Below are 19,119 nucleotides of genomic sequence, written 5' to 3' on the forward strand. Positions count from 1 at the left end.
GTGGATAGGCCTTGAAAAACTGAACACAGATCAATCGAGAAAACAGGAAGAAGTTGTGTGGAACTATGAAAAAAATTAGTAAAATATACAAAATGAGTAGTCCATGTGCAAGATATGCAACATCAAGGAGATTGTGAGCGTAGGAGCGCCGTGGTCTCGTGGTTAGTGTGAGTAGCTGCGGAACGGGGGGTCCTAGGTTCAAGTCTTACCTTAACTGAAAATTTTACTTTCTTTATTTTTGCAAAGTTATGATCTGTCCGTTCGTTCATTGACGTCTCTGTTCACTGTAATAAGTTTAGTGTCTGTGTTTTGCGACCGCACCGCAAAACCGTGCGATTAGTAGACGAAAGGATGTGCCTCTCCAATGGGAACCGAAAACATTTGATCGCAAGGTCATAGGTCAACCGATTCCTCCACAGGAAAACACATCTGATATACTCTATACGACACTGGTGACGGCATGTGTGTCACATGACAGGAATATGTTGTCGACCCACCTAACTTGTACACTTAGCGAATGGGTAAAAAGATTCTTCTACCTTGCCCGATTTAGGTTTTCTTGTGGATGTGATAATCACTCCCGAAAAAGTGATGAAAACATAAGAGTTTGTCACATAAACTGAAAATAAAAAATTAAACTTTTCATTCGAGGGTAGACTTGAACCTAGGACCTCTAGTTCCGAAGTTTCTCTCGCTAACCACGGGACCACAGCGCTCCTCGCCTGCAACTGTCATTGTTGCCTATCTTCGATGGACTACGCAGTTTGTATATTTTACTAATTTTTTCATAGTTCCATACAACTTCTTCCTGTTTTCGCGATTGATCTGTGTTCAGTTTTTCAAGGCCTATCCACTGTGCCAACTTATAACTAAATCTGAGGGTGGTGCGATGAGGAGGTTCCCTTGTAAGCGACCTCATAGAAGTCACTACCTGACGGACACCGTTTGAGCTGCAGTCAAAATACTGTCATTTTTATTTGCTGTTTTGTTTGTTTAATTTTCTAATTGTTTATTAATTACTATTATAATAGTGCTTAGATATGAGAGTGAACGAAGGTGTGAATGTGAAATAATGTTGTATGTGAAGATTTTATACCACACATTGAAGTAACTGTTCTCGTGAGGAATTTCGAGAATAACATGTGTGTTAGTCATTCGTACCAGGGAATTAGTTATGAACTATTTCGTCAGTTTATGGTACTCAGGAAATGAGATTATGATATCGGTAAAGTAATTTTGTTAAGAGGGAGCTAATTTTATGTTCGTGGGTTTTCAAAATTTATGTACGTCAATTTACTGTTCTGTTTCACAGACAAATTTTGATTGGTTCTGCATATACAGTACGTGCGGGATTGCCCGGTTTGAGTCTGCTTTACGAATGGCTGTGATGTTTCTCTGTCAAACAGAACTTAGCATATTCGCGAGTATTTTTGGAATTAGAAACTTCTTTCGTGCAGAGAGACGAGCAGAGTCGGGGCTTGGATCTCGTAGTGATCAGACCTTTTGATAGGTGCACCGATGACAATTATTAACATTGTAAAATTTCCGTACCGTACCAAAATGTTTGAGAAGTACTGAAAAGTGAGGAAGAGAGTTCGCTTTAATGCATTATGTGAAATTCGGAACTTTTGATGACGTTTTGAGTAGCAAAATACCGCGTGGCGTGTCGCTTATTCGCGAACGTGAACATTTTGTTACGTGAGACTGGTTATAGCAAAATATGAGCGAGCTATTCTACCCGTCGGGTAGACCGGTCACCTGGTGCAATTCTCTTGAGTTGACGCCAATGCGGCGACGTGTATGTCGGTATCCGTTAGTAAACATTTGGGAAGGATAACTTATAATTACCGTGAACTGGCTACGATTATGAATGATGTGTGCGTGTGGACTTACTTTGTACAGCTTAGAGTAAGGCTTGGTAGTAACTGGTGTATGCAAGCTTACCGTAATGGAGTGAAATTTTACGCACATAAGTACTGTCATTTAACTATTAATACCTTTCACCGACAAAACAATTTTTAGTGCGACTTGTGGTTGCTAAGTGTACAGCTGTTTTTCCTATAGCCTTTTCCGGTTGAGAACTGCATTTCAGTAACTTCAAGGACTCGTGCGTGTGAGAAGAGATTCTCCACCAGGCGAGTGAGTGGAACTTCATATGCAGCAGCAACGCACCGCGCCACCGCACGGAGAACCACGAGTCTTTCCTCGTCACGTCATATTGAATCTTGCTTCAAGGTGTCTCTGAGATTTTTAGCTACATTGCTAGCTTATCCCACTTTCACGTCCCCAAGATGCGAAGCTTGTAGGGAATGCATTTGTCTTCAGCACAACTAATGTAACAGGATTGTTGAGGCTTTCGTGGCCACTTGTTGACAAACTGCCTATTGGCTTCTGTCTCGGGTTCTTCGGCCGACGTTCATCTAATGATTTTTCTGACGTTTCGCCAGCACGAGTGGCTGGCATTGTCAAAGCTTCACCCTCCATTGCCGGTCACCACCGGCAATGGAGGGTGAAGCTTTGACAATGCCAGCCACTCGTGCTGGCGAAACGTCAGAAAAATCATTAGATGAACGTCGGCCGAAGAACCCGAGACAGAAGCCAATAGGCAGTTTGTTAATGTAACAGGATTTTTTTTATTTATTATCGTTTTAGAAAAATACATATTACACACTGTTGTAACTTTTGTCCAAAACTTGGCCACTTTCAATGCATTTTCTGTCCCTTGATGAAATTCATCTCCTGTGCAGGACGCTGGACACAGTCGGCACTGCAGCACGTGTCGGACAGCCTGTTATTCTCCACAGTCACACTGAATGACATCTTGATCAGTGTAGCCCCATCTTGACAAATTACATTTAATCTACCAACTTCAGGTCTCGGTCTGTTCAGAGACTTCTCGTCATACCCAGGCGGTAGAGTTTCTGAAACTCTTTCTGCAGCCAGAGGGAAAGTAGGTCGTAGACCTCCATTGCTGAAACCTAGGTTTTCAGCAGTGATTCCAAGTGCCGTCGACGGTCTGAGGAAACCCTTACTTGACTTCAGTCGTTGCGTGTGCGATTCGCGCCCATACAGAGAATACGTTTTCACTTGATCCAGTTTCTTTCTTCCTTCATTTGCGGCTATTTCTCTTCGAACAGGAGCTGGTGCTATTCCTGCGAGTTGGTAGAACCGTCCGACTGGAGTGGATTTCAAGCAAACTGTTATGATTGTGCAGGCTTTATTGAGAACTACGTCTACTTGTTTGGAGTGTGTTGAATTATACCAAACAGGACATGTACAGTCTGCCGCAGAATAGCATATTGCCATTGCAGAGGTTCGTGTAGTGTCAGGTTGATTACCCCATGGTGATCCGGCCAGTTTCTGTACAACATTGCTCCTGATGGAAACTTTTGACTTGCAGTTCATGCAATGCTTCTTGAAAGTAAGAGATATGTCGAGTGTCACTCGTAGACATTTTGGGGTCACGCGGTGTTTCAATTCGACTCTTGACCACGCTATTTTTAATTTGCGACCAACTACCCTGTTTCTCAAGTGAAAAACATAGACTTGTGTCTTCGTGGGATTTGGTTTAAGTTATTTTGTGCTGTAGTATCTGGAAAGTTGTGACAGAACGAACGATGGGCCTCTGATGCCTGAATAACAGAATTCTTCGGGGAAGTAAGACAATTATGATAAGGAATCTCAGAATGGGAAGGCCTCAAAGTGAAAGCCCCAGTACCTGACTAGTCGGTTATAAAGTAGATACTCTCTTACACGTAAAAAAAAAATTACTCAAAAGCTTGAAGCAGTAAGTGGAAGTAATTCCAACACATGCATACCTGAAGCCGCATCGGACCATAAACTCTACTGCTTGATGATAGAAGAAGCAAAAAAGGAGGATGAGAAGGAGGAGGAGCTGGAGGAATCTACTTCCTATAGCAGTTCATTTGCAGTATCCTCTTAAATCATAATTTGGACCTTACTGTCACAAGTCATTATTTTTGCGTTAGTCACACTTATTTTCATGTACATTTTATTCATCATATCATGGATTTTATGTTAATTGATATTAAAGTCTTTTTCATCCTCAATTAAAATATTAGTACTAGTGAGATATCTCACCACGAACGTTAAATCCTGCTGTTGTTTCTTCACCGATTTGTTATACAGGGTGACAAAGCAAAAAGTCGCCCAAAAATTGGTCAGAAAACGCTATACAACGGCAATTAAAGTTGAGGATCTTGTGAGCTGAGATATAGTGTTGCTGAACCAGTCCTCATAATAAGTTATGAAAAACTAACGCTGTACCGATACCACCCCATTCAGTAACCACCGACACTACTTATTACTCGCAGGTTGGTCTGGAAGCTTTCTACATCCACATCTACATGATTACTCTGAAATTCACAATTAAGTGCCTGAGAAAGGGTTTGTCGAATCACTTTCACACTATTTCCCTACCGTTCCAGTCTCGAACAACGCGCGGGAAAAACGAACACTCAGATATTTACGTACGAGTTCTGATTTCTCTTATTTTATGATGATGATCGTTCCTCCCTATGTAGATGGGCGCCAACAAAATATTCTCGCGCTCTGAGGAGGAAGTTTGTGACTGAAATTTAATCAGAAGATCCTGCTGCAACGAAAAGCGCCTATGCTTTAACGATCGCCACCACAACTCGCGTATCTTATGCTTGGAAATCTCTCCCCTATTTTGCGATAATACAAAACATGCTGCCCTTTCTTAAACTTTTTCTATGACCTCCGTAAATCCTGTCTGATACGGATCCCACACCGCACAGCATTTCTCCAGAAGAGTGCAGACATGCATTCCACCAATAAATTGCAGTCTTTGACACATTTGACATCCATCGCCGGATATGGGCGTTGCATTCATGTTCTCTTGAAATATTTTTTGTAATGTCCTATTCACCTTCCATTACGTTTCCGTCTGCATCTTTTCTTAGCTATTGAAATCAACTAAGAAAATTCCTTGTTCCATTTACCATCTCTTCACCTGGCGGCATATTTCATTCTGGATGTAGCCACAATCACATGTTCGATTTCATCCTGTTTGCAGATCGATTTGTTTAATTTCCTGTCCCTCCCAGTTATTTCATACATGCTTCTCTCCATTATTCGCTGATTAACTATCAGTCTGTTAACGTTTCGTCATTAAAATTCCAAGTCTTATTAAATTAAATTATTATGGCAACACTTATTGATTATGAACTTTGAGATTCAAACTGACAGAAATCGTAATTCTGAGAATTCTATCTAATTTACCAAATGCTCTCCAGATTTTTCCTAACTATTCTTCCTTTTATTATCAAAACAGTGATTGTCTTCAACTGCACTAATCACAAAACTCAGTAGATGTTTGTATCATTTAAATTTCAATTTTGCGCTGATTTCCAATATGTCGATTAAAAGTGACTTTTTTCTTAGTGTAACTGACTTTCGTGCCAACTTAGTTACTTATTTGCGCTAGAGGCAAACACTAATTCAGAAACTTCTCATTAGAACGTATTTCTTTTTCCGTTTCCCAGTTTATCTGCAAACTCCATGTATAAATGCTGAAAATAATATTGGTGACATGGAATTTCCTTGCTTCACTCGTGTGTCAGTTCTAAATTTCCTTCTGTCCTGATGTAGTCACAATGGCGCATTTGTTATGCACTATGCTATCATAGCTTGAATGAGTGCTGTTTTTATCAAGAACCGTAGGCAAAGATTTATTTGAAAATGAGTCGAAAACTTTCTGAAGTTCTATAAATTCAAGATAACATGCAATTCATTGTCGTTACTACTCCGTTCAGTTATTTCAAGGTGCACTGTGCTGTATACATTTTGCCTGGTTAAAATGTATTTTGTTTTTCCAAACGGCAGGCAATAATTATAGCAAATGTCTTGTACATAAAGGAATTATGCTTGTTCAGAGAGGAAAGTAGTAAGGTTGCAGGTGCAGGTCTATTATGACAATATTCAAGCACGACGATCTTTAAACTTCCACTCCCACAGCTATTCGTCGAACTTCACTGCACGATATCTTTCACTTGAGCCAAATTTTCTCTTATTTGAACTCACGCTTAATTGTTGGCTAGGCCATGGTCGCCCGGGGAAGTAGTGTGGAACCATCTTGTAATGAAGCGGAGCGCTGCGAGAAGAGAAGCTGTGGATGGAAGGTTCTGACTGTGTGCCAGATGTACACATTTCCATATGACGGTCTTACAGTTCAGTGACACAGTACAACAACAGACACTGGCTGCAAGGATAACCAGCACAGAGGCTGAAGTATATAAGCGTCGTCATGCCCCTCAAGTGACAGAGGCATAATCCGTTGATATAATACTTACTAGATGGTAAAAATTACACAATTATTAAAATGCCAAAGACATACAGAGCGTAGACCATTTGACTATACTAACATCGACTTAGCTTACATCATAATCCTTAAAACTAACTCCTCCCGCACAGGCCATGAAGGCCGAAAGGTACCGACCGGCTGCCGTGTCATCCTAAGCCCACAGGCGACACTCAATGCGGATATGGAGGGGCATGTTGAAACGTCCCCTTTGAACAATTATACATGACTGTGCTTAAACTGACACACAATATTTTTAGCGCAACGGAATCTGACTTTTAATAATCCCTACAAAAGAATGGCCCTGACTTACATTAAACTATACCTTTCACAAATCACTTACCTCACAAAAATCTTCGTTACTCGAACTGCTGCAATACAGCGAGCGCCACTACTGCCAGCTAAATAAAAGATTCAAACTACTGAAGGCACTAACTACTGATAGGCACAGTTAGCAAAAGAAAGATTTTGATAGAGAACAAACAATGTATTTACCTTAATAGTGTTCAAAAGTCATAATATATATAGCAGTTCATGACATCCAGTCTTACAAATTTCAAAACTCCGCCATTTCTCTCCCCACATCCACCACTGCTGGTGGCTCACCTCCAACTGCGCAACGCTACGCGCTGTTAACAGCCAACTGCCCAACGCTACAATGGCGAGTATTACAACAATGCCAACCAGCTACAGACTGCACACAGCACAGCCAGTGATTTTCATACAGAGCGCTACGTGGCGGCGGCGTTACCAATATAAGAACCTAAACAGTCTACTTACATAGCCCCCATGCTCCCCACAAAAAATTTTAGAAATTGTTTTGGGCAGTGGCCAATAATGATTTAATAAAATTTTTCATAACTACAATAACAAAGATATCAAATGCACACACTTATTGATACAATGTTGGTCAAAAGCTAACATTTTCTCACAGCCCCATAAAGACAGTCTTGATCATTCATCACAGTAAAATTATAGTGTTTTTTTTTTCTCAAAGTCTGAGCAGTAAAAGAGAATGCGCACAGAAGTAGTGGATTTCCATGCAATCTTGAAGAAGTAGTGTTCTCCTTCCAACGGAAAGACAGTGCTGACTCTTGACATGCAGACAGCTAATGGGCCACAACAGAGCAAACCCACAGCACAGTCAGTCGAAGTTTTGAAGAATATTGGTAGGTAGGTCATCACAGAGCAGACCCACTGTAGTCCTGGTAGAGATTATGTTATTGGTGGGCCACTAGAGGTGCAGACCCACTGCAGTCCTTGTAGAAATAATGGTACTGGTGACTCAGCAAAGGTGTAGATCCACTGTAGTCCTTGTAGAGACGGCCAGCAGCCATCTGCTGCGACTGTGCAGGTGCTCGATCACCATCGAAGAGTCTTGCGGAGAATATAGCAAGTCCATAAACCACCACTTGTGCACTCACATACTGTTTGGTATGTCCTTAGAACCAGCAATGCTGTTAACCAGTCCCTTGCTGAATTATCAACACACGTGCAAGCACTAACAGTCCTCTTTTTTTCATATATTGTTCATATATTATGAACAACAGAAACGTGTGCACTGAAATGAAACTCAATTTGAAGAAATGTTGTCTATGCAATTATAAATTTACAGCATAAGAATACAATTACAAAGGTACAAAATACATCATTTAAGAACATAACAATACAGATAACATTTGTAGTAATACAGGCTTTACAAAAGAATCGAAATAACATATACATCAGTGTTACAGGAATTATGACATAAGTACATACATAAAAGATCAGAATAACTTTAGATACATCAACTTCACACATTAGCATTAAAACAAAACACAATAAATAATGTCTAAGCATCTTTACAAAGTAAATAACATAGTATTAGAAAAATTCTACAACATAACTCTCATCAGCTAAACACATAAAGACAGGAAAAACACAAATACACAAGAGTACACAAACACATAGCAGAATAACACAAGAGGAAATGGCAGGGTTTGTTTTCAGTGTAACATTTGGTACTGCAGTCCAACCCAAAACGTCATTCCATAGATCTGTCGTCTTATTCCAACATATGTTTCCACCAAAGAAAATCCTATCCAAGTATGCTTTCTGTATTTATATGTTCACATATTTCTTACCTCGTTATTTATTCTCCATTATCTTACCTCATCATTTATTTCCAAGAAAATCCTACCTAAACCTGTTGTCCCTAAACCCTACTTATTTGTTCATATCCACTTTCAAAATACTTTTTTGGTCAAACCATTTTCTTATAGCTTCTCAATGCATTTCTTCCAATTCATCATAGTTAGTTCCTTATATAGTCTACCCCCTCGTAAGCTAACTTAAATCTATTGAGCTCAGATGCATAAACTAAGGGACGAGGCAATGCAGCAGCACAAAACAATTAATACAAACAGCAATGACAAAAAATTGCAAATTGGCAAAGCAAGCAGCAGTAAATCTAAATTTGGAGAGCAAATGCAACATTATCACTAATATGAGCCAATGTGCAGCAAAAAGAAAAATAAATCAGTGGTAAAACTGGCTTCACAGAGTAATACAAAGTGAAATTTAGTAGCACTATGCCTGGCAAACAGCAGCAGCAAATGCAATAACTAATATCTAAACATGACAAAGCTCAAGCAGAAAAAATAGTATACTGAAGACAACAATGCAGATAATGGAAATGTCTATTCACATTTTAATATCTATGTCATTAAAGTGGTGCACCACAAGAAGTTATTCTACCAAAAAAATTACCAAATAGTGGAAAAGAAAATTATGTATGCAAGTCCTGTGAAGGGAAATGTCTTTTTGTGCTCCTTGGTTTTTTTTAAGTAGATCATAAATTTTATTATTTACTGGATCTGTAGGCATAAAATATCTATATTAGAACATCTATAAAATTTTATTTTAACCAATGCTGCAGTGCAGGTAGAAACCAGATATTAAACAAAATGAGCAATCTCTCAGCTACAAAGATAATAGATGTAAAATGTTTCTCATCATTTAATTAGGCATTTTAGTAAATATCATAAATTACGAACTCACCAGTGTAATCATATGTTTTCAAGTTTGAGCATGTCGTATTTGCGATGCTTTCTACAAAGAAATGTCAATAGCGAGGATAATGGCCTCCTTTTTTCTCCACCTGTGCCTCTGAAAGGCACACACAAATGGCTTTTTTCCAGGCGACTGTCACACAGCTGGGTGCCCATGACGCATTACGTGAAGGTGGTCACTTAACTTTCTTACCGAAATATTTACGACACCAGTTTGCACTACAGTGACAGTCTCATATAAAATTTCACAGGTCGAGAATTTGCGTTACAAATGTGTAGAAACAAAATCCTTTAAATATAATAGTGTCCAAAAAATTTTCGTCGGCATTGTGATACATTCACGCATTTACACACATTTTTATAACTTTAAAGTATGATTCTTGGTTTCTATCATCCTTTTTCACAAGTCAGAGTCCCTAACCACAACTCCTTATTCATTACCTTATTACACATATACATATTCATCAACATGTCTTCAATATTTCATCATAATAAATGCATAGCATAATCAGATTCCTCATATAGCATCATCTCATTGATCATGAACATACCTCAACAGCATAATACACATCGTCGTCGTAATAATAACATCATAACAGATCAATCACATCTCAAAATCGTCGTAGCTTTCTGAATATTTTAAAACCTAAAAAAATATTCTCTGCTCATTTCAAAAGTGTCGTCTACCTCAAACATACTTTAAAAATCATGATCGCATACCAAATACGACATTCAAAGCTCTCATAGTATCACAATGGTTCTGGGAAAATATGAAGAGTTCACAAAGTACAGACAAAATACAGTTTCATAAGCGTGAAGTTATCCAACTGTGTAATTGCGTAAACATGTCATGATGTAGTAAGAAAAATGTTTGTTTCTCTGTTAAATAATCACGTACCTGTGTATTTTGTGTTGGAGAAATATGGTACCGATGTGTAAAGTTGTATAAGCAAATACCATATTAGCTAGGGCTCCTTGTGCTTGCCACACACATGGTCCACAAATTAAGCGTGTACCCCCCTGAGGATTAATGTAATTATACCCTCAGGTGTTACAGATTACAGCAATTAGGTATCACAGAAAACCTTTGTATCATTGCAATTCAAAAATCTTTAAAAATAAATGTTTTAAGTACAAAATTAATCACTCAAATGCGTGTCATGTAGCGCTAAATTGTGCGTCATGTTGTAACATAATCTCTGTCATTACTTAAGGGTAAAAAATGTGCAAAGTGTCGTAATTATCGTCGTTCGTAAGCAAAGTTCTGTGGAAGTCAATGTACTTACCTCGTAATAAACAAAAGTGAAATGCTTTGCCTATAGATATCGTAGTTATTACGCTTATTGCCGTGATGAAGTAAGTACTGTACTGTAACGTATTGTTGTGCTACAGAAAAGGCTGTCTCATTGTAGCTATACCACAAAAGTTACTACAGAAACATTTTTTACTTTCCAGAATAATTAAGAAAAACTAAGTAGATATAAAACAGATACACCGCAAAAGCAACAATTTAAATTGTCACTCATTAGTAGCGTCGTGATATAATCGTGTAGCTGTCACATAAACTAACCACTGTGCATCTGGTATCTCTCAGAAAGTACTTTAAATCCAGAATGTATCTTCAAGTAAGCCAAAATGTTACATTAAAATCTCATTAGCAGTACCAGTATATGTTCTAAGTATGTAAGCCTGATAGTCGTTACGTAATCGTGCAACTAACAAGCAAGAATGTACAAATAACAACACTGTGTCGTCTGTTCACTATAACAATGCATTCGTAATTTCTGTTTAAAAATGTTCCCTAGGTTCTAGACTGGATAGTTAACTTTAAAACATTGTTGCATGTTAACAGTTTCTCAGTGTGACAAATTGTACTAGTAGCGTGAAGTGAAAAGTTTTATGGCAAAGACTAAGTTAAAAAACAGATTATCTTTCAATAACCGGTTTTACATGTGAAATGTGGCGTAAACCGTTACTCTTCCTAGTACACAGATTTTCAACTTCAACGGAATTATCATGTGGTATACGTCGGATTCTGTAAGGTCCATTGTAAACTAGACAGAATTTGTGACTCAAGTGTTTCTTCTCATGTGACAATGACTGAGCTTTAATGAGAACTTTCTGACCAATATAAAGTTTCTTTGCATTTGCTTTACCGTGTAGTTTTCTCCTTTTGTCTGCAGCAGAATTTATATTTTTAATAGCCAAATCAATTATGTCTTTGTGTCGAAGTTTACGTGTATTCGGGAAAGGTACAAGCTCTCTGATTCTGTTCGGTGGTTCTTCATTCTTCAGTACAAGAATAGGTGGTAAAGTAGTGGAGTAATGAGGCATTTCATTCAGCACGTTTTGAAATAAGTGTAAATATCTGTCCCAATACTGATGCTTTCTGTGACAATAAAGTCTGCAAAGCTTATTGATGTCTTTCATAATCCGTTCAGACGGGTTACAATGTGGTGAGTACAATGAAATAAAAACAGGTTTGATTTTATGGTTCCGAAGCATGCGTGACCAAACAGCAGATCTGAATTGCGGTCCGTTATCTGAAATGACTTTACTAACGTGTCCAACTTCACGTAAGAAATTTTTAACAAAGGCGTTGGATACAGACCGTCCAGTGGCTTTACGTAACGGAGTGAAAGAAACAAATTTTGAAGTAAGTTCAACAGCGACTAGAACGTACGACAATCCATTCGATGTTCTGACAAGGAGTCCCAAGAGATCAACAGCAGCAAATTCTTTTACTGTAGAAGGAATGATAGGAAACAACGAAGCACGATATGAGACAGAAGATGGTTTAGCTTTTTGACAAAGTTTACAACTAGACAAGACTCTTCGAATTCTCTTTTCCATATTGTTAAAATAACAAGTCGTCCGAAGAATATGATAACATTTTCATAGACCAAAATGTGCATAGCTGAAATGAATGTACCAAATGAGCTTATTAACAAAATCGTCAGGAATGCAAAGTACCCATAGCTTGTCATCAACAGTGCAGCGTTTGAAAAGTATGTTGTTCCTAACCAGATAATAATGCCGAATCTGTGTGTGTGTATTTTCATGCCATTTACTTTTGATGTCTTTCCAAATCGGATCTTTATCTTGTTCATTAGCAATGTCCTTTAAAGATGTGGTGATAAAGTTTTCAAAGGCGACTTTCTGAATCTAAAGAATACTGAAATTTTTCTTGAGGTTGCCTTCTGTATTACTTTTCGGAAGCCCAGCCGGTGCGCGCGCCAGTGCGTCCGCAACAATGTTCTCCTTGCCGGGAATGTAGACTATTGTGAAGTGGAATTCTTGCAGAAACAATGCCCAACGTTTTAACCTGTCATGATTTAATTTTGAAGACATAAGAAATTGTAATGCACGATGATCACTGTATACTTTTACGTGCTTACCAGAAAGAAAGAAACGGAATTTGTTAAATGCCCAAACGATAGCTAAAGCTTCTGATTCAGTAACGAAATAATTTTTTTCAGATATTGTTAGCACTCGGCTAGCAAAAGCAATGGTTTTCTGAACAGTAGTGTCATTTTCTATGGCTTCTTGAAATAAATGGGCACCAAGACCGACTTTGGAAGAATCCGTGATAAGGTAGAAATCTTGTGACAGATCTGGATGAGCTAGTATTGGCGCGTTAAGTAACGCTCCTTCCAAAGAATTGAATTCAAACTGTGCTGTGAGAGAACAAAGTTTTGGTGTAACTAGAATTTGCATGTCCAGAAAACGACGGTAAAAATTTACAAGACCTAGAAAACTGCGGACTCGTTTTTTTGTGGATGGAACTGGAATGTCTCTGATTGCTTCTAACTTTTCAGGATCCGGCTGAATGCCTTCAGAAGAAATAATATGTCCCAAAAGCTTCACCTTTGTCCTATCGAATTCAGACTTTTCCAAGTTATCTGTAATTCAGATTCTGCAAAAATATGTAACACGTTGTTGAGGATGCGATTGTTTTGTTCCCATGAGGCTTCTGCTATCAGAATATCGTCCACATATAAGGTGATGTGACGTTTTAAGAACTCAGGTAATATGTAATTTAGCCGGCCGCGGTGGTCTCACGGTTCTAGGCGCGCAGTCCGGAACCGTGCGACTGCTACGGTCGCAGGATCGAATCCTGCCTCGGGCATGGATGTGTGTGATGTCCTTAGGTTAGTTAGGTTTAAGTAGTTCTAAGTTCTAGGGGACTAATGACCACAGCAGTTGAGTCCCATAGTGCTCAGAGCCATTTTTTGAATACGGAATTTAGCCCGCGAATGAATGCTGCCGAAGAAATGTTAAAACCAAAAGGAAGTTTCCGAAATTGATAACAAACGCCGAAAGAAAGGAAAGCTGTGTATTTTCTACATTCTGGATGAAGTTCGATCTGATAAAAGCTGGATCTGAGATCAATAGAAGACAACACTTTTACACCATTAAAATTTTGAAAAAGTTCTTCCATCGTTTGCGGCCTGTCTTTTTCAGGAATGATGATAGTATTGATTTGTTTCGAATCCAAGACAAGCCTGATCGTCCATTTTTCTTCTCAACAAGATGTAATGGATTGTTGTATGAGCTTACTGCAGCCTCAGTAATGCCCTCGTCAAGCATAGATTGTATTTCTGTTCTAACACGGTCCCTATAATGTGCCGGAATTACGTATGGTCTAACACAAAATTTAGTATGCTCACGAACACGAAATTGCTTTGTATTCATTCAAAAAGTCTACTCCCAATATAATTTCCGTCGACAATAATGGAACAATACGAAAGTTCATAGAGAAGCTGTGGCTTTGACAAAAGAATTCTAAGTTGATTTGTTGGCGTACATCTACACTTTTTCCAAATATTGCACCTTGTAATTTAATCTTACGTAACGGAAGTGTGGGGCAGCCGTTCGATTTGTTGCAATTGCTAAAGGCTGTTTCACTAATTACTGAAATGGGACTGCCAGAGCCAAGTACTGCCGTAAATTTTACGTCATTTACAGTAATGTGAATCACAGGATATACAATGTTGTTATGTTTTACGTCGTGTTCCTGGAGTAAGATGTCCCTAATGTCTTCCGTTTTTACATAATTACTAGCTACGGCAGCTGCGTCGTCAGTTTCATAAGTACGTTTTGTGGCTGCCAGCGGTATAAGTCATTGCCTATTGTCTCTTTGCTGGCGCACGTCGTTATTGGGAGTTGGAGACCTAACTTCTACAAATTCACCTTGTCGAGAGGGCCCTGCCCTGTTTGAATCCCGCCAGTTCCGATGCAATTCAGGTCTGTCGTTACGATCATATCGTCTGTCGTCATGTCGGTAGATTCCATAGTTTCTTTCTTGTCGGTCACGTGGTGGAGAATTTCTCCCTGAATCGTAACTGCGCGCTGGACCGTTGCGTCTATTCTGTCTCCCTTGATAATAATTATTTTCGTTCCCATATTGTCTGTTTATCTGATTGTCTCTTTGATAGTCACTACCACGGAGAGGTGATCTTTCCCTGTAATTATTACTACTCTGCCAACGGTTGTCATACGGGTGGTGTCTGTTTTGGTCACGATTTGTGTTGTGAGAATAGCCTTGTCGTGTCCAGTTATTATTTCTTTCATCGCAGAATTGCGACGGATGTGAGCTGTAATCGTTGTGTTCCTGTTTTCGCGTTCCGCGATTGTCAGTGTCAATTTCTAATTCTTGTAAGAGTCCCTGAAAAGCTTCAATGTCGTCTTCGCAACGTCCTGCCAAAATAATATGTCGTAAATGTTCAGGTAATTTGAGTAAGCAAGTGCGGATGAGTTCTGAGGGGCTGTATGGGTTTGACAGGTTGTGATTCTTGTGCAACATGTCTTCAAAATATTTCACTAGACTGCAAAATTCAGATTGTTCGAAATGTTTCATCATTATGATGCTATGTTTTACTCGGTCTTGTGTAGCTTGAGACCAATATGCTGAGAGGAAGGCATGATAAAATTCTCCTTCACTGTGACAATCGTGAATGACCGATCGCATTCTTTCAGCTGGTTCATTCTCTAAGTAGCCACACATAAATTCTAATCTGTGCTCTAATGACCAGTTGGGAGGAAAACAATGAGAGAATTGATGGAGCCACGTTTGTGAATGAATGTCGTGGCCAGAATTCTGAAATGTTTTGACTTTACGTGTAGTAATGAATATCTTATAGTAAAAATCATCGTGTCTGCGAGTCGCATATCGGTCATTATTACGTCGTGTCGGCGGTTCCATCTCACAATTCGGCGCACCTTGCTAATTTCTTTCATAATTTCCGAAATGCCCTGTGTTATTATTTTGCGGCTTTTCCGTATTTCTAAGTCCCTTTTCCCGTGTTGGAGCGCGAGTGTCCTCTGAAATTTGTAATTTTTGTATTACTTGTGCCAAATGATCTTGTACTTCCCGGATTTCTCTTTTGTGTTGCGTATTAATTTGATTCTGATTTTGTTTGAATTTCTTAATTTGTTCATACTCATCTGTGTCAGTGATGGCTACAGGTCTTGTGTCATTCAGATCATCATCTACCTTTGCAGTTAAGTTAGTGAACTAATCTGAAAGTTCGGCTACTTTCTCATATAGCGTACTTATTTCCTCAGTGTGTTTTTCTGAACCAAGTTTCAGAGTGTCCGTTTGTGTTGAAATCGTATCTACTGTGTCCTTTAAGTTTTCCTGAGTTTTTGCAAGCTGTGTAACCGAATCGGTAGATGCAACTGAGTCAATTTTAGCTTGCAAGAGATCATGATTTTCATGAACAATAGTCTGCAGTTCTTTTATGGCTGCTTCGTGATTCTGTAATGTATTTTCATGCCGCGAAAAAATAGGTTGGAAATGCTCACAAATTTGTGTTTTTAAGTCATTACAGACTTTTTGACATTTCGATTCGATTTTATGTACCTCAGAGGTTAAATCTTCACGTGTTTGTTCAAGCGTGGTGTGAAGATTTTGTTCCATTGCGTCTAACTGTTGCTGTGTTTGTCTCTGGAGTTGTTCCATTGTGTCTAACTTTTGAAGATTTTGTTCCATTGTGTCTAACTTTTGAAGATTTTGTTCCAATGTGTCTAACTTTTGAAGATTTTGTCCCATTTGTTGCTTTAACTGTAATAACAATGCACTGGTGTCTGAAACATGTTCCTCAGTGCTTTTCGGCAGTGAAGTTGCACCGGCAACATTCACATTTTGAGAAGCAGAAAATGTGTCTTGACTTATTTGAGAAAACGGTGAGGACCCAAAACCTGAATCTGCGGTATTTGCAAGATTGTGTCCTGTCATTCCCGATTCCTGAGGCGGGCTGTTGCCGACCGATCGATCGATAATGCTTCCCTGTCCACTAATTGTTTCACTGTCTACACCATTGTTTGCCGACCGCTCCATTTCCCTATGCACAATTACCAAATTACTACTTTGAGCATTAGTTAGTTCATTACAGGGTGGCGCTAACACGCTGCTTTCGTCTTCACTGTCATTTCTCAGTTTACTTTGCAGCCTAGTATTACGTTTTTCACACGCCATAATTGTCACAATATTTCACACGATAACACAGAAAAGCACAATGTGAAGAGCAAAAATAAGAGAACACATTACCATAGCACTGAAAATAATATCTCGTTAGTTGCTAGTGCAGCTGCGAAATACTTGGTGCAAATCTACATGCATGCCACAACTGTTTTACTGTACAACAATGAAAAACTACAACTACAAAGGAAATTCTCTCTACAATTACGCTCTAGCAATAAACAAAAGCTACACTAATTACACAAACTACAAGAAAAAATCAGAAGATTCCAGTGAGGTATCCTCGGCTAAGGGTCGACATATGAAACGTCCCCTTGGAACAATTATACATGACTGTGCTTAAACTGACACACAATATTTTTAGCGCAACGGAATCTAATTTTTAATAATCCCTACAAAAGAATGGCCCTGACTTACATTAAACTATACCTTTCACAAATCACTTACCTCACAAAAATCTTCGTTACTCGAACTACTGCAATACAGCGAGCGCCACTACTGCCAGCTAAATAAAAGATTCAAACTACTGAAGGCACTAACTACTGATAGGCACAGCTAGCAAAAGAAAGATTTTGATAGAGAACAAACAATGTATTTACCTTAATAGTGTTCAAAAGTCATAATATATATATCAGTTCATGACATCCAGTCTTACAAATTTCAAAACTCCGCCATTTCTCTCCCCACATCCACCACTGCTGGTGGCTCATCTCCAACTGCGCAACGCTACGCGCTGTTAACAGCCAACTGCCCAACGCTACAATGGCGAGTATTACAACAATGCCAACCAGCCACAGACTGCACACAGCACAGCCAGTGATTTTCATACAGAGCGCTACGTGGCGGCGGCGTTACCAATATAAGAACCTAAACAGCCTACTTACAATGTGGTCAGCACACCGCTCTCCCGGCCGTTATGTCAGTTTCCGAGACCGGAGCCGCTCCTTCTCAATCAAGTAGATCCTCAGTTTGCCTCACAAGGGCTGTGTGCACCCCCCTTGCCTACAGCGCTCGGCAGACCGGAGGGCACCCATCCAACTGCTAGCCCAGCCCGACAGCGCTTAACTTCGGTGATCTGACGGGAACCGCTGTTACCACTGCGGCAAGGCCGTTGGCCTCATAATCCTTAATGATAGTATATTCACTAACATGTTGGGGAAACATAAGCGGTTGTCGTTTATTAATACTTTAACATGACATATCTGAGTAGTATACTCCTGTAGTATACTCCCCTTGTTGAGCATAGGAAACATCCATCAGATAATACACTCTAAGACAAAATAATGACTCACCACGAAGGAATTATCGGAATGGGATGGAAATCTGTGGATGTGATGTATATATACAGACAAAGAAATGATTACAATTTCAGAAAAATTGGATGATTTATACAAGAGGAAGAGCTTCACAAACTGAGCAAGTATATAACGGTTTTTCTACCTCTACCCCTTGTGCAGGCAGTTGGCTTGGCTTGGATTGACAGAGTAGTTGGATGTCCTCCTGAGGGATTTCGTGCCAAATTCTGTCCAATTGGTGCGTTACGTCGTCAGAATCCCCAGATGGTTTCAAGGCCCTGCCCACAATCCCACAATGGTACAAACCTTCCCAATTGGGGGAGGGGAGGGAGGGAGATCCGGCGGTAGGGCTTGGCAGGCACGAAGTTAAGCAGCAGAAACAAACTCCTCGTTCGGGCGAGCATAATTTTAATGAAACGTATGCCCAGGATGGTTTGCCATGATGGGCAACGAAACGGGACACAGAATATCGTCTACGTACCGCTATGTGGTAAGGATGCTGCGGATAACCACCAAAAGGGTCCTGCTATGAAAAGAAATGACAGGTCAGACCATCACTCCTGGTTACTGGGCCGTATGACGGGCGACAGTCAGTTTAGTATCCCACCGTCGTCAGGGGCGTCCCCACACACGTTTTCGCTGGTCATCGGAGCTTAAGGGACTGATCACTAAAGACAGATACACCCCAGGCAATGAGATTACAGGCTAAATACGTTCCTAGAGGCGCCACGGACAGCGGTAAGATACTAACACGACCGTCGCCCACCATACGGCCCAACGACCAGGAGTGATGTTCTATGGTGCCATTTGTTTTCTTAGCAGGACCCCCTTTGGTCGTCATCCGCGGCACTCTTACAGCAGAGTGGTCCGTCGACGATATTCTACGCCTCTTTTTGTTGCGCTTCAAGGTAAGCCATCGTGGGCTTACATTTCATGAAGGTAATACAA

General features: G+C 39.7%; 1 pseudogene; it reads right to left on the reverse strand.

The window, feature by feature from the left end:
- Positions 1-17,875: 17,875 nt before the first annotated feature.
- LOC126238630 (5S ribosomal RNA) lies at positions 17,876-17,992 on the reverse strand (annotated as a pseudogene).
- Positions 17,993-19,119: the final 1,127 nt, after the last annotated feature.

This window comes from Schistocerca nitens, chromosome 2 (assembly GCF_023898315.1).
Source record: "Schistocerca nitens isolate TAMUIC-IGC-003100 chromosome 2, iqSchNite1.1, whole genome shotgun sequence".
In the NCBI taxonomy this organism is placed as follows: domain Eukaryota; kingdom Metazoa; phylum Arthropoda; class Insecta; order Orthoptera; family Acrididae; genus Schistocerca; species Schistocerca nitens.